The sequence below is a fragment of the Oncorhynchus clarkii genome, chromosome 14 (genome assembly GCF_045791955.1).
Source record: "Oncorhynchus clarkii lewisi isolate Uvic-CL-2024 chromosome 14, UVic_Ocla_1.0, whole genome shotgun sequence".
Taxonomy (NCBI): Eukaryota; Metazoa; Chordata; class Actinopteri; order Salmoniformes; family Salmonidae; genus Oncorhynchus; species Oncorhynchus clarkii.
This window is the reverse complement of record NC_092160.1, coordinates 6,599,409-6,609,038: the sequence shown is the minus strand read 5'-3', so window position 1 is coordinate 6,609,038 and position 9,630 is coordinate 6,599,409.

Genomic DNA, 9,630 nt, shown 5'->3' with positions numbered 1-9,630 from the left:
AATGTAATGAGTACTTTTGGGTGTCAGGGAGTGAAAAAGTAAATGTACGGAGTAAAAAGTATATTATTTTCTTTAGAAATGTAGTGAAGTAAAACTAAAAGTTGGCAAAAATATAAATGGCATAGTTAAGATACAGATACCCCTTAAAACTACTTAAGTAGTACTTTAAAGTATTTTTACTTAAATACTTTACACCACTGCAAACACACGCACACACACACACACACACACACACACACATAGAGAAACACCTTCCAGCTCCAGCTCCACAGACAGTTCAACCAGGTGAGGAATGCACTCAGGAATCAGCACCCTAGCTCGGAGCAATAGCAATCACACTGTCAGAATATCAAACCCAACCAAGCATGTCTACAATATCGACCTTCATTACACTACCTGCAGCGCCCGTTCAACAGATGAGCCTTGCATATCTAGATAAATATAAACAATTCCCACTGATGATGCCTCGCTTTGGCAGTGAGGGGTATACATGTAACTACAGTGGGGTCCGAAATGATTGACACCCTTGATAAAGATGAGTAATAATGACAGCATTAATAATGATTGCATTTTTTGGGGGTGGCAGGTAGCCTAGTGGTTAGAGCGTTGGGGCAGTAACTGAAAGGTTGCTGGATTGAATCCCTGAGCTGACAAGGTAAAAATCAGTCGATCTGCCCCTGAACAAGGCAGTTAACCCACTGTTCCACAGTAGGCAGTCATTGTAAATAAGAATTTGTGGCTTGCCTAGTTAAATACAAATGAATGTGAATGATTATGGTTAATCCTGAATTAATCGTGAATAATGATGAGTGAGAAAGTTACAGAGGGTCAAAGATCATACCTCAAAGATAAGCTAACATCCTCTGTTATTGGTAATGGTGAGAGGTTAGCATGTTTAGGGGGTATGGTCTTTGTCACTCAAATTTTTTCCCAATTCATTCAGGATTATCCATAATCATAGAAACATATTCTATTCTTATTTATAATAAAAGTGATTCCAAAATGACACAACACATAATTTACCATTCAATTCTATTGGGCACAAAATAATCTGAAAAACAACCAAAACAAACTAAAAATGCATCCAACATCCATCTGTAGTCACAAACTTCATGTAGTTATTGGGTGCTAGGAATATGGGACCAAATACTAAACTTGACTAATTTATTTATAAGAATTTTAAGGGGTGTCAATCATTTTTACCCCTACCTTTTTGAGAAAAAATGCATTAGTTGTAGGGCTAGGTGTCCCTCTAGCCGGACAACTTGTGGTGGAACTGGAGGGCGCGCAATTCAAATAAATAAACATTTAGGTACAAATAAGTGTCTTATATCGGTTGAAAGCTCAAAATCTTGTTAATCTAACTGCACTGTCCGGTTTACAGTAGCTATTACAGCGAAAACATGCCATGCGATTGTTTGAGGACGGCGCCCCACATCAAAAACAAATTCCACAGGCAGAGGTTTCATACATTCACTTACTTTTTTTTAGCAATTAAATATTCACTTACTTTTTGAAAATCTTCCTCTGATTTGTCATCCAAAGGGTCCCAGCTATAAGATGTAGTGTTGTTTTGTTTGATAAAATCCTTCTTTACATCCCAAAAAGTCAGTTTAGTTGGCACCATCTATTTGAGTAATCTACTCATTCAACCTGCAGAGAAAGGAATCCAAAACTCTACCCCTAAACTTTGTTTCAGCGAGTCAAAATAGGTTTCTATTTACTCCTCAGATACCCTAAAATGTAATCAAACTACAATATTTCTTACAGAAAGAAGTATGTTCCATAGGAAACCGATTTTAGCAGGTGCATTCTGTCTTTATGGTAAGCGCAAACAAGAATTTCCAAGACTGTGTCCCTGTACTAAAACTGACATTTCTTCTTTGTTTTTGAAGTTACAAGCCTGAAACCTTGAACATAGACTGCTGACACCCTGTGGAAGCCATAGGAATTGCATCAAGGAGCAATTTTTTTGCCCTTATACTTTCCATTATAAGAGCATTGTCTTTCAAAATGTTAAAAATTCCAGTTGGTTTCTCTTTGGATTTTCTCCTACCATATCTATTGTGTTCTCCTACATTATTTTAACATTTCTACAAACTAAAAAGTGTATTCTTTCCAATGGTACCAATTATATGCACATCCTGGCTTCAGGACCTGAGCAACAGGCAGTTTACTTTGGGCACGTCATTCAGGCGGAAATTGAGAAGGGGCTGTTAAGGTTTTCTTCCGATGAAAGAGAGGAGGACCAAACTGCAGCGTGGTTATTTCGATACATCTTTAATAAAAGATAAACACGAACAATACAAAACACTAAACGTAACAAACCGAAACAGCCCTATCTGGTGCAAATAAACACAGAGACAGGAACAATCACCCACAAAACACTCAAAGAATATGGCTGCCTAAATATTGTTCCCAATCAGAGACAACGATAAACACCTGCCTCTGATTGAGAACCACTCTAGGCAACCATAGACTTACTGAGACAACTCTACTATACCACAATCCCATAACCTACAAAAACCCCAAGACAAAACACACCACATCAATAACCCATGTCACACCCTGGCCTGACCAAAATAATAAAGAGAACACAAAACACTAAGACCAGGGCGTGACAGGGGCCTAGCCCTAAGAAGTTGCCTTTCTCTGAACAATTGTACTAGTATAAAATAATAAAATGTCCCAATTTTTTTGATAATATAATATAGCTCAGTGTTTTAATTATTTATTTTATACAGTCATTATTGCTTATCTTTCTCAAGGGTGTCAATCATTCCAGACCCCGCTGTATAATGTTGCATTTATTCCCATTAGGCCTATAGTGTGTGGATTTGTAGCCTCAAGCAATTTTAGTAGCTGGGTCATTCCGCCAATTCGGTGCCTTTTAAGATGTTTAACTTAAAAGGGTTGAAAAAAAAGTAAAGTGCACATTTTCAACTTGATAAAAAACAAGTTTTCCCATCTCAAGAGGTTTTAACCTTTTACTACAGTGGGCTAAATCAGGGTGACACAGTGTTTCTTGGTGGTCTTAAATCTACTCACACATTTGGTTATGGGCTTTAAAAAAAATAAGACACCTGTACTATACTTGATATACATCACAGAAGACCGAAATATAACAAAACCGTTTGACATAGGAGCACCGGATTTGCGCCGGCTTTTTTTAAATAATGTTTATTCATTATGAAAAATATAACATTCCATCCATGAAGCCAACAGGTCATTTGACTGCAGGAAAGGACTACATCAAAAAAATACAATAGTAATTGCCTATTAAGTGCCAAATAAAGTAACAAGGTTGACAATTTAACCTTAAATCAGCCATAATTCTCATTGTGACAGGGTGAATGGAAGCTTGTTGTGTGCAACAACAGGGAGGGGCAATTGAATACAAGCTTCAAATGTCAAAATTTAAATTGTTAAAACGTTTCTAGCCTGTCTATCTCTGGGTATCAGTGTTGACATGTTATGCTGGACCACTCAGTGTTCCACCACAAAACACCAGAAAATGGTCCAAAAAGAGTAGAACAAGTCCACCTGCTTTTACGCTATGATTTGACTGTTAGATGTTCACCGTTTTGGTGGAAGAAATCCCCTTTATAATAAAGCATTTCATGCATCTATGTAGACTAACAATAAAATACCATTCCTAATGTGATGAGTAGCCTAAGCATAGGACAAGATTCGGTGACAATGTCACTCCAGCCTAAGTTCATTTAACTTATGGCTGTTGACAGAAAAGAAAGCCTGTGCACGTGTCTTTTTATTGCATACTTACAACAGTTTAGAATGGCAACCCAATAGAAAACACAAGTGGGAGACTATTGCCAGCGCTGCTCCAGAGGACTTGATATCCGCCACAAGGGGGTAGAGAAAAAAAGAGGGAGGGCGAGAGAGACCCGACTAACTCAAACTAAACTGTCTATCGTACTAGCGCGTGTGTCAGACTCAAAACTCCCACAACTGAACAGATAAGAGCACACAGTGCCTCCAGAAAGTACTCATACCCCTTGACTTGTTCCACATATTTTTGTTGTGTTACAGGCTTGAATTCAAAATGGATTACATGTATTTTTTCTCTCTCACCCATACACACACACACACACACACACACACACACACAATACACCAGAATGACAAAGTGAAAACATGTTTTTACGAATCTTTGCAAAGGTATTGAAAATGAAATACAGAAATATCTCACTTGCATAAGTATTCGCACCCCCGAGTCAATACTTTGTAGAAGTGCCTTTGGCAGCGAGTCTTTCTGGGAAAGTCTCTAAGAGCTTTCCACAGCTGTATTGTGCAAGAAAACACAGGTTAGAAAGCAAATGGCTCCTGCTGAAAAGAGATGACTCTAATCTGTCTGCTGTAGGCTACCAAAATATTTTATCAACTTCCTACTAGGCCTATTGAGCGAACACTGTTTTACAAAGTTAAAAAAGGAGAAAGGTTGGCTTTTGGCACGAGCACATCAGCGGTGAGTGAGCTGCGCATCATTGGGTGAGTCAGTGAAACTGGAAAGCTTTTTTTAGGACTATAATTTCCTCCTCATATTGTAAAATAGACTGAGTATACAAAACATTAGCTCTTTCGATGACTGACCAGGTGAATCCAGGCGAAAGCTATGATCCTTTATTGATGTCACTTGTAAAGTCCACTTCAATCAGTGTAGGTGAAGAGGAGGAGACCGGATAAAGGAGGATTATTAAGCCTTGAGACAACCGAGACATGGATTGTGTATGTGTGCCATTCAGAGGGTGAAGATTTATTTGCCTTTGAACCGGGTATGCAAGTAGGTGCTAGGTGCACCGGTTTGAGTGTGTCAAGAATGGCCCACCACCCAAAAGGACATCCAGCCAACTTGACAACTGTGGGAAGCATTGGAGTCAACATGAGCCAGCATCCCTATGGAACGCTTTCGACACCTTGTAGAGTCCACACCCCGACAAATTGAGACTTTTCTGAGTGCCAAAGGGGGTGCAAATGTTTTGTGGTAGTTTTATTTGATCTCAGATTCTCAGTTTGTCCGTGTCATAGTAGCCTGTTATTTCTATAATTTGCGATGATATGCATGCAATGCTCGATTATAGAAATAAGTAAAATATCTCAAGCATTCCGGTACCTCAAAGCTCCCCAGGTCACTTTTTGTTCCAGCACCTCCTGGTTTACAAAGGAAAGCACTGAACACAGGTTGCCTTGACTCTAGTGAACCACCTTCCAGCCAGCCATATATCATGCGTTACAAGATGATGAATATTAGGCTATATTAGGAAGTTATTATTTAAGAGCATTGAAGATAAATCACAATCAATAGAAAAATGATCACGCCTGCTAACTATCAGATTTATATCAATCATTGACATCAACGATCAGCTGACAGCCTACCCTCTTTTCCCAATGTCAATCATGTCTTTCGGAGGCACTGTAACTAGCTTGCTTTCAACTTCTGACGAGTGAGTGTGTTGTTGCAGATATAAATAGGCTTATGCAAATAGTCAAAGGGTTTGTGAACCTGCCCCCTGAAAGGTCTGTGCATGGCCCTGTTATCAGACCACATGTTCTGATGTTTTGTTGCGTTTTATTCATTTCTCCCGGCTTGTTTATTTCTCTTCCAGGAAATTGAAGTGTGTGGCTAGGCACAGTTTTGATCCCTTGCTTCTGGCATATCGCAAGAAGGGTCACAAAATCTTGCAATCGATTCGAAGAAAAATGTCCTGAAGATAATTGACTTGACAGAGGCCATACAGCACTCCCATAGTCTCACTCCTAACTACTCTCCCTCTTTCCCTCTCTCACTCTCCTCCTAACTGTGTTCTCTTTCCACCTCCCTCCCTCTGTCATTCCCAGGTGAGCAGGTAGTAATTCAGGATAGTGATATGCAGATGGTCAGTGTAACAGCTCCAGACGTTCAATTATTTCTGATTGTTCCTTTTGTTCTTTCATTAAAATATCCCATTTCAGCTGCACAACACTGGCATGAGGACAGACCGAGGAGTCCCTGAGGCAAACTACCAATCCTGACACGCGGAGCCCTTTTCTACATCACTCGGCTACACATGCCTCTCCCCAATCTCTCCCTTTATCTTGGCCAGGTCGCAGTTGTAAATGAGAACTAGCCTACCTGGATAAATAAAAGGTGAAATATATATTTTTTAAATAAATAAAAAATGTCAATATGCCTTGTCTATTGCTGTTCTAGTCAGTGATATGTCTTATTTCACTGTAGAGCCCCCAGCCCTGCACAATATCCTTTAGATAGCACATTTGTTCCACCCTCCACACATGCGGTGACTGGTGCCCCCAGAGACAAAACCTCTCTCATCGTCACTCAATGTCTAGGTTTACCTCCACTGTACTCACATCCTACCATAACCTTGTCTGTACATTATGCCTGAAATCTATTCTTCCACGCCCAGAAATCTGCTCCTTTTACTCTCTGTTCCGAACGTACTAGAAGACCAGTTCTTATAGCCTTTAACCATACCCTTATCCTACTCCTCCTCTGGTGATGTAGAGGTTAACCAAGGCCCTGCAGCCCCCAGCACCATTCCCATTCCCCAGGCGCTCTCATTTGTTAACTTATGTAACAGTAAAAGCCTTGGTTTCATGCATGTTAACATTAGAAGCCTCCTCCCTAAGTTTGTTTAACTCACTGCTTTAGCACATTCCGCCAACCCTGATGTCCTAGCCATGTCTGAATCCTGGCTTAGGAAGGCCAACAAAATTCCAAAAATGTCCATCCCCAATTACAACTTTTTCCACAAGATAGAACTGCCAAAGGGGGCAGAGTTGCAATCTACTGCAGAGATAGCCTGCAGATATCTGTCATACTATCCAGGTCTGTGCCCAAACAATTCAAGCTTCTACTTTTAAAAATCCACCTTTCCAGAAACAAGTCTCTTACCGCTGCCACTTGTTATAGACCCCCCTCAGCCCCCAGCTGTGCCCTAGACACCATATGTGAATTGATTGCCCCCCATCTATCTTCAGAGTTTGTACTGTTAGGTGACCTAAACTGGGATATGCTTAACACCCCGGCCATCCTAAAATCTAAGCTAGATGTCCTCAATCTCACACAAATTATCAAGGAACCTACCAGGTACAACCCTAAATCCACAACCATGGGCTCCCTCTTAGATTTCATCCTGACCAACTTCCTCTCTAAATACACCAATGCTGTCTTCAACCAGGATCTCAGTGATCACCGCCTCATTGCCAGCATTTATAATGGATCCACGGTCAAACGACCACCCCTCATCACTGTCAAAGACATCCTAAAACTCTTCAGCAAGCAGGCCTTTCTAATTGACCTGGCCCGGGTATCCTAGAAGGATATTGACCTCATCCCGTCAGAAGAGGATACCTGGTTGCTCTTTAAAAGTGCTTTCCTCACCATCTTAAATAAGCATACCCCATTCAAAAAATGTTGAACTAAGAACAGATTCTTGGTTCACCCCAGACTTGACAGCCCTTGACCAGCATAAAAACATCCTGTGGCGTTCTGCATTAGCATCGAATAGCCCCTGCGAAATGCAACTTTTCAGGGAAGTCAGGAACCAATATACAAAAATCAAATCAAATCTTATTTGTCACATGCACATGGTTAGCAGATGTTAATGCGAGTGTAGCGAAATGCTTGTGCTTCTAGTTCCAACAATGCAGTAATAACCAACAAGTAATCTAGCTAACAATTCCAAAACTACTACCTTAAAGACACAAGTGTAAGGGGATAAAGAATATGTACATAAAGATATATGAATGAGTGATGGTACAGAGCGGCATAGGCAAGATACAGTAGATGGTATTGAGTACAGTATATACATATGAGATGAGTATGTAAACAAAGTGGCATAGTTAAAGTGGCTAGTGATACATGTATTACATAAAGATGCAGTGGATGATAATGAGATGAATAATGTAGGGTATGTAAACATTATATTAGGTAGCATTGTTTAAAGTGGCTAGTGATATATTTTACATAATTTCCCATCAATTCCCAATTATTAAAGTGGCTGGAGTTGAGTCAGTGTGTTGGCAGCAGCCACTCAATGTTAGTGGTGGCTGTTTAACAGTCTGATGGCCTTGAGATAGAAGCTGTTTTTCAGTCTCTCGGTCCCAGCTTTGATGCACCTGTACTGACCTCGCCTTCTGGATGATAGCGGGGTGAACAGGCAGTGGCTCGGGTGGTTGTTGTCCTTGATGATCTTTATGGCCTTCCTGTGACATCGGGTGGTGTAGGTGTCCTGGAGGGCAGGTAGTTTGCCCCCGGTGATGCGTTGTGCAGACCTCACTACCCTCTGGAGAGCCTTGCGGTTGTGGGCGGAGCAGTTGCCGTACCAGGCGGTAATACAGCCCGACAGGATGCTGTCGATTGTGCATCTGTAGAAGTTTGTGAGTGCTTTTGGTGACAAGCCGAATTTCAGTCAGTATGGATCCCTACAAATCAGCTGGGCTAGACAATCTGGACACTCTCTAAAATTATCCACCGAAATTGTTGCAACTCCTATTACTAGCCTGTTCAACCTCTTTCGTATCATCTGAGATCCCCGAAGATTGGAAAGCTGCCGTGGTCACCCCCCTTTTCAAAGGGGGAGATACTCTAGACCCAAACTGTTATAGACCTATATCCATCCGGCCCTTCCTTTCTAAAATCCTCGAAAGCCAAGGTAACAAACAGATCACCAATCATTTTGAATCCCACCGTACCTTCTCCACTATGCAATGGGTGCAGAGCCACGCTCAAGGTCCTAAACGATATCATAACCACCACCGATAATAGACAGTACTGTGCAGCCGTCTTCATCGACCTGGCCACGGCTTTTGACTCAGTCAACCACCACATTCTTATCGTCAGACTCAACAGCCTTGGTTTCTCAAATGACTGCCTCCCATGGTTCACTAACTACTTCTCAGATAGAGTTCAGTGTGTCAAATCGGAGGGCCTGTTGACCGAACCTCTGGCAGTCTCTATGGGGGTGCCACAGGGTTCAATTCTTGGGCCGACTCTTTTTTCTGTATATATCAATGATGTTGTTCTTGCAGTTGGTGAATCTCTGATCCACCTCTATGCAAACAACACCATTCTGTATACAGTTGAAGTCGGAAGTTTACATAAGCCATAGACAAATACATTTAAACTCAGTTTCACAATTCCTGACAATTAATCCTAGTAAAAAGTCCCTCTTAGGTCAGTTAGGATCACCACTTTATTTTAAGAATGTGAAATGTCAGAATAACAGTAGAGAGAATTATTTATTTCAGCTTTTATTTCTATCATCACATTCCCAGTGCGTCAGAAGTTCACATACACTCAATTAGTATTTTGTAGCATTGCCTTTAAATGGTTTAACTTGTGTCAAACATTTCAGGTAGCCTTCCACAATCTTCCCACAATAAGTTCGGTGAATTTTTGGCCCATTCCTCCTGACAGAACTGGTGTAACTGAATCAGGTTTGTAGGCCTCCTTGCTCACACACGCTTTTTCAGTTCTGCCCACACACTTTCTATAGGATTGAGGTCAGGGCTTCGTGATGGCCACTCCAATACCTTGACTTTGTTGTCCTTTTTTGCCACAACTTTGGAAGTATGCTTGGGGTCATTGTCCATTTGGAAGACTCATTT